This window comes from Ambystoma mexicanum, chromosome 3p, assembly GCF_040938575.1.
Source record: "Ambystoma mexicanum isolate Mex_15411 chromosome 3p, UKY_AmexF1_1, whole genome shotgun sequence".
In the NCBI taxonomy this organism is placed as follows: Eukaryota; Metazoa; Chordata; class Amphibia; order Caudata; family Ambystomatidae; genus Ambystoma; species Ambystoma mexicanum.
Window position 1 is genome coordinate 300,296,219 of NC_090925.1, and position 19,548 is coordinate 300,315,766.

Sequence of the window (19,548 nt, forward strand, 5' to 3'; positions counted from 1 at the left end):
TTTTAATGAGCATGTAATAAAGTATGTCTCACCAGTTATCATCACTATAATATCTACTTCAAAGAACTTGTCCAAGGTTTGGAAATCCTGAATTTTTTTAAAAACCGGAACTATGCACAAAATTTAAAGTCAAACATGTATGTGGAGATGATATATTAGGAGCCGTCACAATTATATTTTATATCATAAACTCAAAAGGAACTCAGCAAATATTTATATTTGTGCCAGTTAGAAGCGCTGAGAGATGCACGGTCCTAATGATTAAGTCCGGTGTCAAAAATAAAAAATGTTTCGCCGTTAAGCAGTTGTGTTCTTTACAACCTGTAAATAGTAAATCACATGGAATCTAGTATAAGTAATTAGTTCCGAAAAATGCTTGGCCGTATACCGCTATTAAAGGAATGGTTCGGTCAAAATTTTTTATTGTCCCTATGGGTCGGCCATGTGTTTTTAAGCCTAAGTCGCTCGATTTTAGAAACATTTCCTATGGACCTTACCCGAGTTTTCATCCATTAAACGCACGCGAAAACAGGCACCGGGGTGCTGCCATTTTGTGATAATCCTATCACTTGCCCCATCGCCCTGGCTGGCCTGCTTTTGCGGCACTAAATCATATCCCACGCCTCTGAGCCTGTCATCAGCAGACACGTACCGCCCATTTCACAGCATCAAAGCACGTCTCGTGTCAACAATTGCTGTGCTTCAGCTAATGACGTGTCGCCATGGAAATGGCAAGACGCCTCTTTCTTCAATAAGTTTAAACAGACCGTTTCACAACACACAGCAGCAGATTTTCGATTCCATTCCTCTCTCTGTGTTACTTTGAGTATTCTGTGACTCATTTCTGTGCTCTGGTCAGCTACCTTTGCCGCTTGTAGCCCATGTGAACACCTGTACCATCGCTATTAATTATTTTAGTTTGTTTATGACACAATGGCTACAATAATGCCCCACATGTACGAGCCCGAGTATACCGAGGAGGAACTACTGGAAAGGGAAACACGCGAAAACGATGGGGCTTCGGACAGCAGTTGGCAGGACGAATCAACGGATGAAGACACTGGACCTAGTCGCATGGACGGTGTTTCCACCTGGTGCACATGCAATCGGTGCAAGCTAATGCCAACCGAGGAGGAGAACTGCTGCTGCTGTGAAAACCCGGGATGCGTGGCCTACATTTCGGAAGGCGAGCCACGACCGCAATGCATCACCAAACTTATTTTGGTCATTCAAAAACAGTTTGTATTATAATTTTTCACAGGTGGTACCGGCTGGTGGCCTATCGTTCCTTTACATGGTAGCTTCACGGGAGGCTTGGACACCGCGTTCGAAGAGTAATACCCGCCTGTGCCGTTCGTGCCACAAGAGAAACTTTCCTGAGTGACAGCAGTCAGTACAGGGGATTTTCCCTCGCTGTGCTGCAACCTGACCTGTACAATGTGTAAAGTTTTGTATTTGTGTGCCATCAAAAAAAGAAACAAAATAAAACACCACATATATTTTAACAAAGGTTGTTTCGATTTTTTAAATGAATCAAGTGCGTCTCCATTCAGCAGTCTTCCTGTGCCTTGTCTGCATGCCCCAGGCCCATCCATCCCACCCACCTTGATCAAAGGTGGTTTGTGCTAGTGGATGCGCGCTGCCATGGGGGGCTGTCAGGGGCGCGAACGGCCAAGGTGCCAAACAGCATGTACACTTCAAAAGGTATCCCACGCCAAGGGCCCATCGCTCACATGGCCTCCTCAGACTCTGTGTCTCCGGGCAGGGCTCCACCTTAAAGCAGGCCGCCCCCCTGCAATCCACATAAGTGTGTCTCCATTCAGCAGTCATCCTGTGCCTTATCTGCACGCCCCAGGCCCATCCGTCCCACCCTCCTCGATCAAAGGTGGTTCGTGCCAGTGGATGCGTGCTGCCATGGAGGGCTGTCAGGGGCGCGAACGGCCAAGGTTCCAAACAGCATGTACACTTCAAAAGGTATCCCACGCCAAGGGCCCATCGCTCACATGGCCTCCTCAGACTCTGTGTGTCCGGCCAGGACTCCCCCCCCCTCATGCTGGCCGGCCCCCGGCAAACCACATAATACCACAACATACACACGTCATTCATTCATAAACACACCCCTGTATGTAATACTTTATAAACCAGTTGATATGTCTCATGAGAACATCTTTGTGCTTTGCAAGTCAACTCCTGAACGTGCTACCTGAGAACCACTGAGATCTATGCTAATCTGCTCGTCGTCGTGCTATCCGTGAACTTCAGTGAACGCTTCGAGCAAACTCGTCCGTGTGCTACCTGTGGCCATCTACCTGTTCTCCTGCAACATACTGCTCTGCTTGCTGAATCCAACTGTTTGTTGGCCAAGCTAAGGTGATGTATCCTAGTAATATTTCGCTGATTTTTAAATTTCTATTTATCTGCGAGTAGAGTACTCAATAGTGCTATGTTCATTGGTCTCATTGATATTGACTTGAGTTTCCATTGTTATGCTATCAATAGATCTATTTATTTTCATCTGTGTCAATTGTCATTGAATTGCATCCTTCGGGGGTCCAGTCTATAATGTAAGCATGTTTCCTTCTCTGCAAGACAGAACATCCAAGGGACGAGTCACATGTACAGAGTTTAGTCACATCATTTATACATTTCTGCAATTTATGCAATTGCTAAGCTGCACATGATGAACTGGTATAGTTACTACAACCAAAACAAACCTTGCATTGAACATTGTATGGTTCATTTACTTTTGTATCACATTTTTATTCATCAAGATTGTACAATAATGTCGATATTTACTTTTCAGAATTTTCAACAATGCCTGCATGTTCGATTAGCGGTTTCCCTTTCGAAGACCCATGCTAAATCTGAAGGCACTACAATGCATGTGTTCCCGAAAACTGTTGATCGAATAAGAGAATGGGTCAGACATTGGGGATATCCACTGGATGAGCTGAAAAGTAGAGTCCAACAAGTCTTAGAGGACAAGAGGGGTGATCGATACCGCATCTGCAGCCGGCACCTTTCCTCGAACATGTACACAACATCTTGGGTAACAAAGAAGAATAAACGACGAACAACACGAAAATCACTTGCGAACGCTATTCCCACTCTATTCATCCACATTCTGCCACTGGTGAGTCAAGTGTCCGGATTTAGCTGAAGGCCTTGCGGTAGTGTGTAGGTAGCCGAATGGATTCATTGATATTTTAGGTGTTGTGTCCCTTGTAATACTTTCGACATTGATATGAGTGTATAGCTTTTTGAGGAATGACATTTATCAATATATTCTTTTTTGATTTCATAACCCACAAACAAAATCTATATATGGGCACAGGGAACTGTGCTATATTGCGCATTTTCAACAGCATTACTCTCAAGTATTCTGTCTCCTTACATGGCAATTTTTAATATTGGCATTTCATTATCAATCAATAATTTATCTTTACAACTGCTTGACTATCCCTTGAATCTGAAGCAAGAACATTCTACATCCGTGACGTGCTCGCAGTTATCAACCACTTGTAGCGCGTATCAGGTAATCTTACTTGGCTGTTCCGCTACAGACTTGTTTTATGCATGTCAAGTAATATTTGTATTGTATTGTGTAATTATTTTACCAAATGTTTGGTTAGTGCTTTCCAATTGATATACACCTTAGTTATTGTCCACTGGTGTTTGTTTTCAGTTATGATGAGTGTTATCCATAGTAATGCAAGTACTGGCTTTCAGGGAGATGCTGAAGCGTCCACCACATTGACAACATCCCTAGTTCTTCAGCAGCACGAGGTATGGATACTGACAGCTCCATCAAACTAGATCATCAGCGCTGTAATACATGTCGTGTGATTGTTCTACAAGATGTTTCATTCGTGGTTAGCCATTGATATGTACCTGTGCGGTCGACCCCAAGTGTGTCTTATGTTTTCAATATTGTAATCCTTACTAATGCAAGTACTATCTTTCAGGCAGTTGATGGAGCGTCAACCCCTGCACTTGATGCGGAGCCTGACATTCAAGTAATTTCAGGGGAAGTGGAAGCGGGACCTTGCATATACGAATCGGCGCAACAGCTTTCGGAAGTGCGCACTACATTTACAACATCCCTACATATTCTTCGGCAGCACGAGGTATGGATACTGACAGCTCCATCGAGCGTCATCATATAACGTGATTCCATTTGCTATACTTTCTTCCCTATTAACGGAAGTACTGTGTTTCAGGGAGACGACGGAGCTTCCACTACAATAACAACATCCCATTTAGATGATGCAGATGTAAATAAATCGGAGAAATAAGTGGATGAAATCTGATCATATTTAGATATTCCTTGATTATTTTAGACAATGCATCCTTTGTGGTTATCTCTTTATATGTACCTGTGCCGTCGACCCCAAGTGTGTGTTATGTTTACAACGTTGAAAACCATACTAATGCAAATACTGTGTTTCAGGGAGACAACGGAGCTTCCTCTACAATTACAACATCCCTTGTAGGTGATGCAGATGTAAATTAATCGGAGAAATAAGTCGATGAAATCTGATCATATTTAGATATTCCTTGATTCTTTTAGACAATGCATCATTTGTGGTTATCTCTTTATATGTACCTGTGCCATCGACCCCAAGTGTGTATTATGTTTACAATGTTGAAAACCATACTATTGCAAATACTGTGTTTCAGGGAGTTGCTGATGCCTCCTCTCCAATACAACCATTCATGGAAGTCCATGCGGAGCCAGAGGTATGGATACTGACAGTTCCATCGAAATAGTTTATCAGAGCTCAAATACTTGTGGTTTGATTGTTCTACAGAATGTTTAATTTGTGTTTAGCTATTGAGATGTACCTTTGTGTTTGTCAACATGTGTGTTTTATGTTTTCAATATTGTGATACGTAGTAATGAAAGTACTATGTTTCAGGTAGTCGATTGAGCGTCATTCCGTGCTGTCTATGCGGATCCAGAAAATATAGTCGTTGCAGCGCAAGAGGAAGGGAAGACATGCGGAAACGAATCGGAGCAACAACGTGCAGATGTTGAAGTTCGAGTCAAGAAAGTTGCAAAGAAAAGAAACAAAAATAAGGTTAGTTACAAACAGTTCATAATTTTAGGAATTGTTTTGTGTTGGGGACTATATTATGTTTTTTTCCTATCAATTGTACTATGATTTATATTGTGTTTAAAATGAACATCCCTTTTCCAATCTGTCCTCTAGTTACCCGTGGGTGTACAAACTATACATACACAGACAGTGAAGCAAATGAGAGATGTTGCTTGCCAGACCATGTACACTATGGAGGAACTATTAATTCAGACACGGCGTGTTGAGACTCGGGATGCTCATGTCCAATGGCCAGAACATGAATTGAATGTGTCCGGAGAATCCGGTAAAGTTGTATTGGACCATTGCTACAGTTCGACTGCACCACCAAAAGAAGATGATACTGAATGTATTGAAGATAGCTCTGAAGTAGTCGCAGATCAATTCACACAATCTACACCCGCCAACAAAAATGCTACCCAAAAAGCTGTCGACAATGTTGTGTTCTCCCATTAATGCTGAAGTAACAGATGTTGAAATGACAGAGAATGAACCAGCAGCAGCACCCAACGACGCATCAGAACTTGATATCAGTGATATTTCTTTCGAATTTCTTGATGTGTCCTCAACGGCACAGTCCGAAACAACTTTCACGCCAGATGACAGTCTAATGAAAGAGGGCAAATACATAGTATTCGACAGTTGTTTGATGGATATTATAAGTATGCTGAAATGTGGGCATTCAGTTGGAGGGGAAGTATGTGGGGAGCCATTGATTCATGTGACTCGTCAAAAACAAGGCAGTAACGTCAAAATACATTCCGCCTGTAGATTAAATAATTCGTTCTCATGGTCTGCACAACCAATGCTGGGGAAACTGCAGGCAGGCAATCTACTGTGTGCAGCTGCCTCGCTTTTTAGTGGGTCCAGTTTTAGAAAGTTAGAGTCTTTCTTTCAGTTTGTGGGACTCCATTTCATTTCTAAAACGCACTGCTACAAATACCAACATGATTATCTGTTTCCGGCCATTAGTGATGCTTGGAAAATTGAACAATTGTCTCTAGCTAGTACATTTGAAGGAAAACGATTCAGGCTAGCCGGCGATGGACAGTGCGACAGCCCTGGATTTTCTGGCAAGTACTGCACCTACCACTTTTAGGAGATGGATAGTAAGAAAAATGTGAGTTCTGTGGTCGTGCAGGTGTCCCAATGTAAATCCTCAGTGGCCATGGAGAAACTAGGATTTATAAAATCATTGCAATATCTACAATCAAGGGGAATGCACATCGACCTCATAGCCACGGACAGACACGTTTCAATTGCCAAGACAATGAGAGAGCAGTTCCCACATATTAAACATCAATTTGACGTATGGCATCTTGCTAAATCAATCAATAAGAAAATCTCGGCCGCAGGGAAAAAAAAGGTTTTGAAAGTAATTCACAGTGGTCCCAGTAGATCAGCAACCATCTTTGGTGGAGCTCCAAAACGTGTGAAGGGTCAGTGGAAATCCTACTTGAAAAATGGCGGTCACTGATGCACCACTGTACCAACATTCACCGCTGGACAGAAACCAACATTTCCACCAATGTGAACATGGCCCTTTGTCCACAGAGGAGGCACGGAAGAAGAAGTGGTTGATTGCATCTTCACCTACAGACAAAGCCATTGAGAAGATTGTTTTCGATAAAACTATATCAAGAGATTTGAGGGGACTGACAGAATTCTGTCACACAGGAGAATTGGAGGTGTTCCACAATATGTGCCTAAAGTACAGGCCAAAGCGATTGCATTTCAGCTTACAGGGCATGAAACATAGGACTCTACTTGCGGTGATGGCCCATAACGAGAATGTGGGACGTGAACAGTCTAGGACTACAGGAAATGCAGGGATGCCTCGCTACACTATGACCTTTGGAAAAAGAACTAAGAAATGGGGGGTAAAGCATATGAGGAAATGGAGTTCGAATTTGTTAAAGGCCTTGTTGTTAGTGTACTAGAGAAGCACAGATATGGAATTTTGAGCGTTTCTGTGCAGAGCACTAATGCATTGCCACCAAACATTGCCACGGTGCCATGTCCACCCAAAGCAGAGCTTGTTGAGAAGTTCAAATCCCGGTTTAAATAAATTATTGTAATCTGATTGTCTTTTTGAAAATAATGTTATTGTACAGTGTGCATACAAAGTATGCTAACCCTAAACCCTCCATTCACCATCCTGGGTGGCAAACAACATGGGTGTCATCTTTGACTTCTCTCTCTATTCACCACATATCGCTGACCTTGTGAATATGTGTATGTATATATTTTTGTTGCTGTAACTAAGTTTTGCAATCTCATATAAATGCTGTGCACTGCTAACCGAGGGGAGGCTTGCGTATTGCAAATAATAAAACAAATAAACAATAAATCTCACTTTCAACTCAACTCCTCATGTACTTTATACTTTCCCTGACCTTCCCTCAAAAAGTCAATGTCTCCATAGCTATGGTTCTCTAGGGCTGCAAAGCTCGCAGAGAAAGAGGACAACATTGGGGGCCTTAGAACGCTCCAAGCGAGGCATTGCAGATGGGAGAGAAGCCAGTTCGCATTTGCACATTGAGGCCTAGTACAAACATGGAGTCGAAAATTCAAGTTCTCACAGATGGCTTTACACGGGATGTTGCAAAGTAAGAATGTACGCTCATGCAGAGTGAAGGTCAGCGGCTTTGATTTTATGCTCTAGGGCTGAAGAGGCCCGCGAATCGCACTGGCAGTATAAGGTTCTATTGTTTTTTGACCTTGAGAGACAGGGACCATGCCGAAAGGACTTCATTTGAAGGAGGTGGGCATTAATGTAAGAGACGATAAGGCTGAAAATTCTGAAACTAGACCGAGTTTCATGTTAGTTCAGTATATGAAAAATCATTGGCACGAACACAGTGGGATTTACGGACTGCATTACGCAGAGATACAATGGAAATGGCAAATATAATGTGAGTAACTCTTTAGATGCTTTTTTTTTGGAATGAATGAATGAATGAATGAATGAATGAAGAGCAAGTACAACATTTGTGGGGTCGTCTTTCTACCAGGCACATGGGCATGCATGTGCCCATTCGACACGCATGTAGACAAACAGTCGTTTCTCAGTGGTTCAACAGTAAAAAATACCATTAGTTTGTGTGTTTCCCTCGATTTATTTTGTTAGTTTTCGCATTGCTTTTAGAGCCGAACATACTCCATTGCACTACCCTCGCAAGCAAATAGTTTCAGCTCGCCCGTAATAAATAAAATGAATAATAGTAATAAAGATCGGCTGGTGAGACTAATTTCAATTTTTATGTTTTCTAAACAAGTACATCCTACCATATTGCCACTGCCACCTATTCCAGACCGGGGCAGATGGCTTGTTCAACCGGCAGCTGCAGCTTCTTGTATACAACTGCACTACATTGACCATTTTATGGGACGATCGCCAAGGAGCTATATTCCCTTACACGGTACAAGCGGCTTGAAGCAACATATCGACCTTTACGGTGGCCTAGTGCCTAGTTGATGGAACAGCCTTGCGGTTCACCGTATGTCCAAAGTGCTTCTTTTAATGAAAACCAACACCCTGTGTACCATAAAGGAACAGCGCGTGACTCACAATAAACTTTTACGGATTTGCGGATCGAGAGAAAAGAATAAAAATTCCATTCCAATTTAATAAGCCAATTGCTGAATATTCTCTGAACATTTAATGTCAAATAAATGTACTTTACCAAATGTACCGTATTGCTGTTTGATTATAAAGTACAGTTTCATATTCCGAATTGTGGCGCGCTGTGTTGTGAGTTGATCTGTGTTGGTTTCCGGGTTCTGTGTGAAGTCGCGTAGAAGACGACTGGGCGCGTTTGCCTACGCAGCACAGTAACGTCACGGAGATAGGCGGGGAATAAGAATGTTTTGATAATGTTAGGCTCAGGGGCGGGGGATATGATTTAGTGCCGCAAAAGCAGGTCAGCCAGGGCGATGCAGCAAGTGATAGGATTATCACAAAATGGCAGCGCCCTGGTGTGCCTGTTTTCGCGTGCATTTAATGGACGGAAACTCAGGTAAGGTCCATAGGAAATTTTTCTAAAATTGAGCGACTTAGGCTTAAAAACACATGGCCGACCCGTAGGGACAATAAAACATTTTGACCGAACCATTCCTTTAACATTACCATAGTATCCCTGTTGAAGGATAGCTCACCTAGTAACAGGCCACAATCCCAATATCCATGCAACTCTCGTCTTGCGCGCACAGCTCCAACTAGTTTAGATGCTAGTGTAGTGGTGCGAGTGACGAGACACGTAGCTGGAAAGCCGAACATTGGGCAAATACCATGCATGCTTGCAAAGACAGTCAGAACACCTGGGAGCATGTGCATAGTCCAGGACCCCGTCAATAAACATAAACATGAAAGTAAAAAAGTATGACACAATCAGTTACGTCACACTGGTGTTTAGGTAATGCTGGAGGTAGCAAATAATGAATAATCACCATATATACTAATGATTGCGAATAAAGCTAGCAACTGAAATTAAATGGCTTAGAATAATGACCATGCATACTCAGTAATGGCTACACATAATGCTAGCAGCTGAATTAGAATGGCTTAGAAGATAGAACACTATGGGCCCCATTACACGGTAGTCGGTAAGGGTTTACCAGTACCGTTAAGGGCACCGGTACCAGTAAAACCTTACCACCTTACTATGAGGTCCCTTTGCGGGACCCGACCTTAATGGCTGGTGTAGACCAGCCGTTAAAGTATTTTTTTAAATAAACAACATATACAACAGTTTCACAAGTTTTTTTTTGCGGTACCAAAATTGGCTCCTTCCCCATTCCCATTATGCACTACGGGGAAAAAATGGGAATGGGGAAGGGCCAAGGAGGAAGGGGGAATTACCACCCCGCCAACCTTGGAATGGGGTGGTAATTCCCCTTTCCTCCATGGTGGACCCGGTATGGTACCAGCGGCAACCATGGTGCTAATAGCACCATTGTTTACCGCCTTCCGTGTAATGAGGCCCATATGCTAGTTATTGGGCATATGCCGAGTGTAATTAATGTAAGCTATTTTTCCTGCTTGCACCTCTATTAGAGTTACTGAGGATTTGCGGTCATGAGAAATAATTAATATAATAAACATAAACTGGATAAGTGATTAGAATACATGGACACTTTACAGTCATGAGAGAAAGTTATTCAGGATCCATATAATGGATGGGCGGTAAGAATGCATGTACAAAGAAACTGAAACGAGGCGCTTAGGTGCACCCGGCGAGGCACAACAATGCTGTTTTCATGACGTTTAGCAGTGCAAGGCATATAGTAAAATACAGTACAGTAGTCATGGGGTAAATTGCCATAATTGAGTCATACCAAGATTATAAACTCTAAGAATTAATTATGTATTCTAATGCTAAACACATTTCATAAAGTGCATACATATGTACACACCGTGTATTAAATAACATTATTTAACAACAATACATACATCTTGTGGTCCGTATTCAGACCGTCTCGAGTGCATCATAATGGACAGATGCAATTGGTTTCCAATTACCTCAATTTTAAAAGAATGTTACAACATCTTTTGCCCTTCTTCACCCTCATCAAACCAATAAAACGTATATCATCTTTGTTACCTGTTTGATGCTTAGTTTACCAAGGAAGAGCAAGCAGATTGTTAGGATCTTGGCTGCTCAAGCTCGCCATGTGCTCCCTAATCCTTATACGAAGTTGTTTGATTGTTGAACCAACATACATTTTTACCACAAACGCATTTAAGCGCACACACAACATACCCGGTGCAGCAATTTATAAAATCCCTTATCAAAAGTTGTTGTCCATTTGGGTCAATAAATGCGGTAGTGTTGTTGTGTGCAAACCTGCACATGGAGCAGTTGCCACATTTGTGGAAGCCAATCCTGGGAGTTAGCCATGTGGATTTTCTCTCCTGAGTGTCATGATAACTGGTGAGACATACTTTTTTGCAAGCTCATTAAATACTTTGAGATTACTACACTATTGCCAGCTTAAAAGGTGACTTAACCCCTGCATGTGACATTTGACATATAATTCAATGCAATTAATCGGTATTACAGCATGGGCCTCATTACGACCCTGGCGGAATGGGTTAAACGGCGCCGTAAAAGGCTGCGGCGCCGTTCAACCCGTTCCGCCACATTACGAGGTCCCCTCGCGGGACACGTTAAGCACGCCTGGGAAAACCAGGCGTGCATACCGGGTCCCGCGAGGGGAAGAGGGAGCAAACAACGGGCCATCTCGTAATGGCCCGTTGTTTACTCCCTCTCCCATTCCCATTCAGCCCTATGGGGGCTGAAATGGGAATGGGGATGAACCGTGTCCGTGTCCTCGAGTGAGGAATTACCGGGCCATCCGAACTCGGAATGGTACGGTAAGTCCTCATTCCGAGGACACGGACACGGATGCGGTTTTGCCGGCAGCCATGCCGCCAATAGTGGCATGGCTACCGGCATACCTCGTAATGAGGCCCAATATCTTTTTGCACTTCTATACAATCCAGAAACTCATATCTTGCCACCACGATATATACCACCAGTATTTATCTTCTTGATCCACTAGTCACCTCTTACCCTCTAAGGGCTGCTTTGCCTTGGTGAACAATGGGCTCACTTAATGCACAACAATGCTATTATGCTCTTAATGCTACAGTGAGTGATTGTAACTTACAAAGGCCTTTTGTTTTTATTTCTGTTTGTTCTGTGCCCCCCTACGCTGCACTTTTGACTGCTGCTTACAAATGGGGTATGTTAAACATTTGTTTTATTTTGGTTCTATGTATGCGTTAAATACTCAATATGGACTAACCATTGGATTTGAATATGCAACTTCTTTATTGTGCTATGTATTAAATGCTGTGGTTTATGGTTTATTTTGTATTCAAATCTGGATAATAATGCTAGCCTTGATAACGACAAACGTCGAAAGACGTGTCGGTTTACATCCTGTATGAATAAAGATATTGATGATATATCTTTCACTCAAATTGCATATGGACTCTGAATTTGGGGGATAAAGGTCATCAGCACCTGTGGTTCCCAAGGTACACTATTGCCAGCTTAAAAGGGCATCAAAGATCTTATCTTTGATGCCCTGGGTGTTAGTATTACCAGTGCACATTGGTGGTGCAAGTTATGGTTGCTTAGCTTACAATAACTGGCGAATTTCTGAGGTTTTTCGGTTTTACCTGGAACCATAATGTCCCTGTAACAATGTTTTTCCATTGAATTTCATAGGTTTTTATTAGTGCAATATAACCATAATGGCACCTTAACTAACTTTTTTCATTGAATATATATCAAAAGAAAATGGCAAGCAAGCTTTGCTTTGGCGAGTAGGACATCCGTGATGTAACTTCCAAAGATTTGAAAGCCAAGAACACTGAAAGGGTTTGATCCAATGTTTCGCAAACAATATCCGCATGTAAAAAATTAATCCTCCCAGTGTTATTCTTGCCCGCAAAGCACCAGCAGTCTGATGCGTTTTGCCACTGTCGTGTGGCTTGATCACAGTCATATATGTTAAATTTCAAAGGAAATATGTCGCATAAGACTAGAATCCAAAGCGCTTGTCAGTACTGTGACCTTTTCTAAGGTAAAAAGTAATGGTATAATTATGGAGTAACACTTAATTACTGGGACTGGTGTAACTTCAGTGGGTGGTTGTGTCAAAATGCAACCTATACCCGGGGTGACCAAATAAACAACATATACAACAGTTTCACAACTGCACTGTGCATGTTCTGTTGGTGTAAGAGACATCAAATGTTTATGGAGATAAAACAGCCGACACGTGTTTTGACCACAGGTCTTCTTCAAGGCTGGTATCCACATACCAAGAAACAGACTAATGTAATGTCCATCACCCATACATAAAATCAAAATACAATGGGGATAAGCGCACCAGAAATGCAAATAGGGGCATATGGCAGAGGGACGCAAAGCATAGTGGTCCAATATATGTGCTGACAATATTGTAAAAAGACAGATTAACCATTCATAAATTAAAGCAAGCAAGATCACAAAGGATACCATGGGTAACAATCCATGGAAAGAAAACTGAATAAAATATAGGCACATAATGAGAATGAACCATAAACACATAATGATATAGACATATAGTCAACAATACATTAAACAACCACCATTATGAATAAAACTCCACCATTTGAAAAATACATGTAGGTGATAATCCATATTGCTCTACCCAAGTGGGTGACATCAGAACCAAGTACACATACAGCCTGCTTATTCATGCAATGAATGACCCTTATCTTTGATAGTACACCTAGGTATACTAGAAAATATGCACTGTGATAAGACCAGTAAATGCCACAGTGATCTGAAATTTATAACTCGGGAAGACAAAGTAACCAATTATTTAAGGGCCGCCTACCTTTAGTGTGTTTCGGACCACCACTTTTGGGAAATTATGGTAAACTTCAATTTGAAACACATAAGCAATTGCTTAATTTAATGCCAAAGACTCAACATTTTTTAATGGTGAATACCATCACAGGCACTCAACGATACTAGAGATACCTGATTTTAAGGAGATTATTATGCCATAAGTGCGGACGCCGCACCTCTATCCGTCATAGGTAAGGAAGGAGTGAAAAAGAAAGGAGAAATAGCATTGCACTAACCCTTTAATTGTAAAAGTAAAACATTGGTAAACCGATTCCTTGTCACATTAGACACTCATATCTCATACTAGCAGATCACCAAACAACAACACTCTAAGGTGTCTCCCCTCAGAATACATTTTTTATAGCAACCGCTAGAGAGAGCCAGAAGTCCTTTGTTTGACCAGACAGATCCGCCGTCTTGGAATGGAGTGACCTGAATCAGGACAATATGGCAAACTGCTGATTATGGGAAGGAATACATGAATTATTTCTGGAATCATTATATACATAAATCTGAAGGACAATACTGTAAGTGACTTCAATTCAGCAATCCAACTAAGTCAATGGCTAGTCTGGGATCCCAATGGAAGCCCTTATTTATATATGTTTATGTCAAGTTCTTAAATCTGGATGATAAACACTTATATAACACCCCTCTCTTTCAATCCCCCTGACCTCACTGAGCCAAGAAGTAGGTTTGTTTTGCAATGAAAAGGTTTATTGGAAAAATTAAACAACATATATATATATATATATATATATATATATATATATATATATATATATATATATATATATATATATATATATATATATCACACTTTTATGAATAAATTAATATTTGATAGCACACTTATGAGTATGAACAGTGATCAACAATGGATAATATTACAGTAGCACAATTCCTTAATTACTTAGGAGTTTGTATAGAAAGTATAAGGTAGCAGAGAATACTTTGTATGGTTTCAAGGAAAAGCAATGATGGAAAGAATGCAGCACAGAAATAAACTGGATATGGTTTCAACAAGAGATAATCTGATCACTTTTTCCTTTGTGACAACTCACTCCCCCCCCTATGCAATATGAAGAGATGGAAATGAGGGCATACAGGTTTTCAGGAATACAATCAGAAGCAGTTCAAATTCCAGTTCCCCCCTAGCAAGCTTAGAGCAACCGGTATACTTTTAAATAGGCAAAAATACTTTTAAATGTGATTTGCAATGAAGTGAAAAATATGCCAAAAAAGATTTTAATTCCCTATAGGAGATTCAGGGTAGGTGATAGCTACTTTGAATTAGTTCAGGTGAACACTAGCAATGATTCAGGAATGATTATCAGGTTGAAAACGAATTTCAGCAGTGGAAAGCAAGAAGCAGCTATTTTTACAAGTGGTGAAATTGAGCTAGTTTGCAATTCGCAGAACTTTTTCCGAGTGCATTGATCGCGATTACGGAAAAACTATGAGGAGTTGTCATATTGGGTTGTTTGGAAAGCATAGGTTCTTAGCTTTAAAATGTCAGTTAAATCTCGCTTCTAGGACATACAGTTCATAAGATACAGATGTTTTTGTGGAGATTTTCAGAAATTAAGTCAAGATTTCAGAATGACAGATCACACTTTTGCAGCTTTGAAATCACAGAATGGACACACGCTTTCTATGCAGTTCTAAATAGGTTGAAATGGATGGGATGAGATTACTTTAGACTAAGAAATGACTATGCACAGTTCTTGGCTGGATACTCACTCCTAGTTTTGGACTGGAATGGGCCTGGGACTGCACTCCTGCCACCGGACGGTCTCTGGCACTGGTTCTGCTCACAGCGTGGCTTCTGGTCTGCTATCGGCATGACACAGCAGTCTGGTCTGGGTCTGACGGGTTCTGGATACAGCTCTGCTTTCTGGGTCTGGGTCTGGCACAGGGTTCTAGCCAGAATCAAACAGCTCGCCAGGGTGTTGAATAGTTTGGTTAGGTCGCTGGATTCTGAGGCCTGCTGAGAAGGATTCAGCTTTTGGTTCAGTCCTCTCTGCTTCAAGTTCTGGAGTCTATCTGGAGTCTAAGTTCTGGATATGGTCGGGCAGCGTACTGCGCAGAAAACGAGTAAAGAGTGGAAAATGAATGTCCCTATCTGGGTCTCAGTGGCTCTTTTTATGTCTTTTGAAAGTGGGTGGGAAGGCTGACTTTCTTTGCCCAACCCTCTGAGGATCCTGATAGGTTAAAGGATTTACTGTGACCTGACCGGAGAAGGGAATTGTGAGTCAGAATGAGTCATCAGGTATCATCTTTAGGGCTCAAGGAATGGACACTCCCCTTTGTGTCCGTACAACATATCTTCTTTTTCATAAAGCACATCATTACAATATACCCCACTTGTTAATATTACCTAAATTGCATGACAGATTGCTTAAGGTACAGTTCGGTTCAAGTCTCATGTTTCTACGATCTTGGGTTCAGAAATGACATCATTTTGTGCTTTTAGTGGGTTTTGCCATATTGGTTTTTCATCAAATCTGACACGGAGGTACACACCCTTGCTGGGCATATTACAGTAAATTCTGAGGTCTCTAGCATAAACACAGATGTTACAATATTAATAATTACAGGGTTTGGCCTCAGAACATCCCACAACATCCAGCTTAGTCTCAAATCGGGGGTGCATTTTTCATATTAAGAATCCCCAAATTGTACATTTCTGTCAACTTGATACAATATTTTATAAGCAATTTAATAAAACATACATTTGCCTCCACTGCAGTACACCCATTGGTTTGTCCCCGCCCCTAGAAACTTGGCTTGACTCAGAGATCAGATGTCTTGCCTTCCCCCAAAGCAGTGTTGACAGTTCACACCCAAAATCAGCATACCCTATTCAGCTGAAGGAAACCTTTGTCTGGTTTTTCCTGCTAGCAGGGCATCAGTCCAGGGTGCGACTTTCCATTTGATTAACAGAACCTTGTGATTTCCTGCCTTCTTGCTGAGATGACCAGGTGTAAAAACTTCTCAGGGACAAGCAAGCCTTTGAAGTCCCAGCTAACTCAGGTTCACTGTTTAGCTCCTGAAATACAAGTCTCCTGTCAGAATTTAAATCGCTAGCGCCGGTCAGTGGCGGGCACCGGTAATGCACCCATTTTTGACAGCTGCCTTAAATTAATACATTTCAAAAAGGGGATTTTACTTGATAGCATATGATCCTTGCTAACATTGTATTGATGTGGATTCTGCAGTAGAGTAATGCAGAAAACCCAACCAGAAGTTGGATTTTTTTGGTGGTTTCATGCCCATGATTTTAGCAATGTTGACAATCAAGAAAATGAATTGTTTTACAGCTCTGTATTCCCTTGTCTGCTTTTGTTCTGTGGGCAGCCAAAGGATGGGGCTGGCAATGGTCTCCTGTATTAACACTGACAGAGGCAAAAGAAGATGGCAGCCTGTCTGTCAGGTTCTCACTGTGCACTTCTGGTGATTTCTGGCCAGCAGCATGCTTTCCGGCTGCCATTATGATGTTTCCCATGTCAGTAATGCACAATGATGTTGTATGGCTTGGATGCGTGGGTTGAAACATCCCACAAGCCCCCCTCTTGCGATGGCCATTCTGTACTTTCATCGATGGAACTCGCAAGACTGGGATGTTCGCCTCATCTTCTTCTGATTCTGCAGATGGCAAAGTTCAGTATCTTCTCCTCCATCAGAGGTGGATCGATCGGTTCTCCTCGCCGGTCCTGATGGGAGTATTGGGCAGTACCCTGGGCCTCTCGGATCTTTGCTCCCGGTCCCCGGGTCGTCCTCCTTGGTCAGTCTCCATGGTTTATCTCTCCTAGGATGACAAAGCAAAAGTGGCAGAAACATATTTGTAGACATTTCCCCACCACTATTAATGTAGCGGGGTGAACATATACATTTTTTTAAATCAGGAGACATTTGCATTCTTATCATGTATGTTATAGACTATATGAGGAATATTTTAGGGTTGGAAATGTATTAATCTGGAGCGGCCCCCTCTGGGATTGCAGAGGACTCCTCCAGTTGCTGCAGCGTATGCCTGGGATGGCAACACTTCATCTGATTAATATGGACCCACTTGTCTTCCCCTTCCGCCAAACTGCCTTTGGGGATGCGTATCTTGTAGGTGGCTGGTGAGATCTTGTCTACAATTTCAAAAGGTCCCTTCAATGTAGGCAGAAATTTCCCGCTGTTTGGCCTGGTTCCTTTGGAAATTGTATAGATAAACCCGATCTCCTACATTGTACTCTTTCCTAGTAGTCTTCAAGTCATAGTGGGTCTTCATGCTATCGGCTGATCTCTCTCAGTTTCGCTGACCATAGGCAAAAGCATGTTGAAGGTGTTTCCTTAAATTTTCAACATACTCATGATTTGTGGAGGCATTGATCAATGTCTGCTCTTGGGTCCTGTAGAGCAAATGCTGGGGAAACACCATCCTGCGTCCAGTCATCAGCTCAAAAGGTGACATTTTAGTTGCAGATGAAGGGGTAGATCTGATGGCCATTAGGACAAGAGGTAATCGGATATCCCAACTTGGCCCAGAATCTGCCACAAACTTTTTTTAAGATGCTCACAATGGTTTTGTTGTAACGTTCTACTGCACCAGAAGAGGCTGGCCGGTAATCAATGTGTAGCTTTCTTTTAACCCCCAGTATCTCCCACATCTTTGTCATTACTTTGCTGGTGAAATGGCTACTTCTGTCTGACTCAATCCTTTGGGGTAGACCAAAGGTGAAAAGATGGGGTTGATCATCAGGGCAGCTTCTGTTTCTGCCTTGCAGTTTGGGGCCGGGAGACATTCCACCCACTTAGTAAATAAGCATGTCACTGTCAAAATGTACTTATTACCCCTAGAGGAGCGAATCACGGGCCCAATAAAGTTGACTTGTAAATCTGACCATGGCAGGGTCATCCCCCTCTTTTGGAGAGGCGCACGGTGTGTGAGGGGTGTTGGCTGAAATTGTGCACACACAAGACACCCCTTCAAGTATTGGTCGAGGTGTGGAAACAGAAAAATAATATGAGGCCGGGAAGCCCAGAAAGAAACACACCAACACAGGTTACAAAGAACATACAAGTGCTTTATTTAAAAGCTACAACAGTTACCAAAGTCAATTGACAAATGGATAGCTATTCGGCTCTCAGAGTAACGTAACAAACTTCAACGAAGGTTCGATGCATTAGTGAGAGAGACCGCACATTAGAATACTTGGGTCTTTTGGACTGTTTGTCCAGCCCTTGGCCAACCCTCTCGCGGGTTAACCATTCTATGAGCCGGGCCTATGGGTTCTTTGCCAGGTCAATCCTGTAATATATGCGTTTTGATTAGTTTCGCTGATATAGTTTTACATTTACACATAGGTCAACGGTAGGACAAGGTCTCAGTTCGCGACCCCGACAAGTGGCCTGCAGGCATATTAATTATTTATGTGTACGGAGGTCACAACGGCCAGAATCTTACTCAGAATGTCATTTGGCCTCCATTTTGGTGTTCAGGGTGACTTCCATATAACAAGAGAACCTAAAATGGCGGCTAAATCCAAGATGGCGACTTACATTACTTTCTCTAAGGTCAAGACCTTGCCGTGGAGTTTGTTTGCATATGATGTTTAGACAACTTGGCGTAGGCCAATACACACACAATTGTTGCGATAGGAGGCATAATATTGTTTCAATTCCGACAAACCCTCCTTTTGGCCTATGCCAAGTGCTAATATCATTTCTAATACCTCTGTAAATAACTCCATGCATTGTCGTCCACACATCCTGAATCATTATCAGTAATGTCTATAGCCATTAGGTCGTTCATCAGAACCTCTTGTAACACAAACTCTTTAGATGCTTTGTCTGGGGCATACATTTTGTGCCCTACTGTGCTCACTGCTTGAGCACAACATCCCCCTAGCATTGCACATACACTAGGTAAACATTGGAAACAGCAACAAAGGAATAGCAGGATTCCCAAAATAACCAGGATAACAGAAAGCACCTTCCAACCCCAGGATCATAGAGAATCCCAGAACCAGGCGCTAATATTCCAA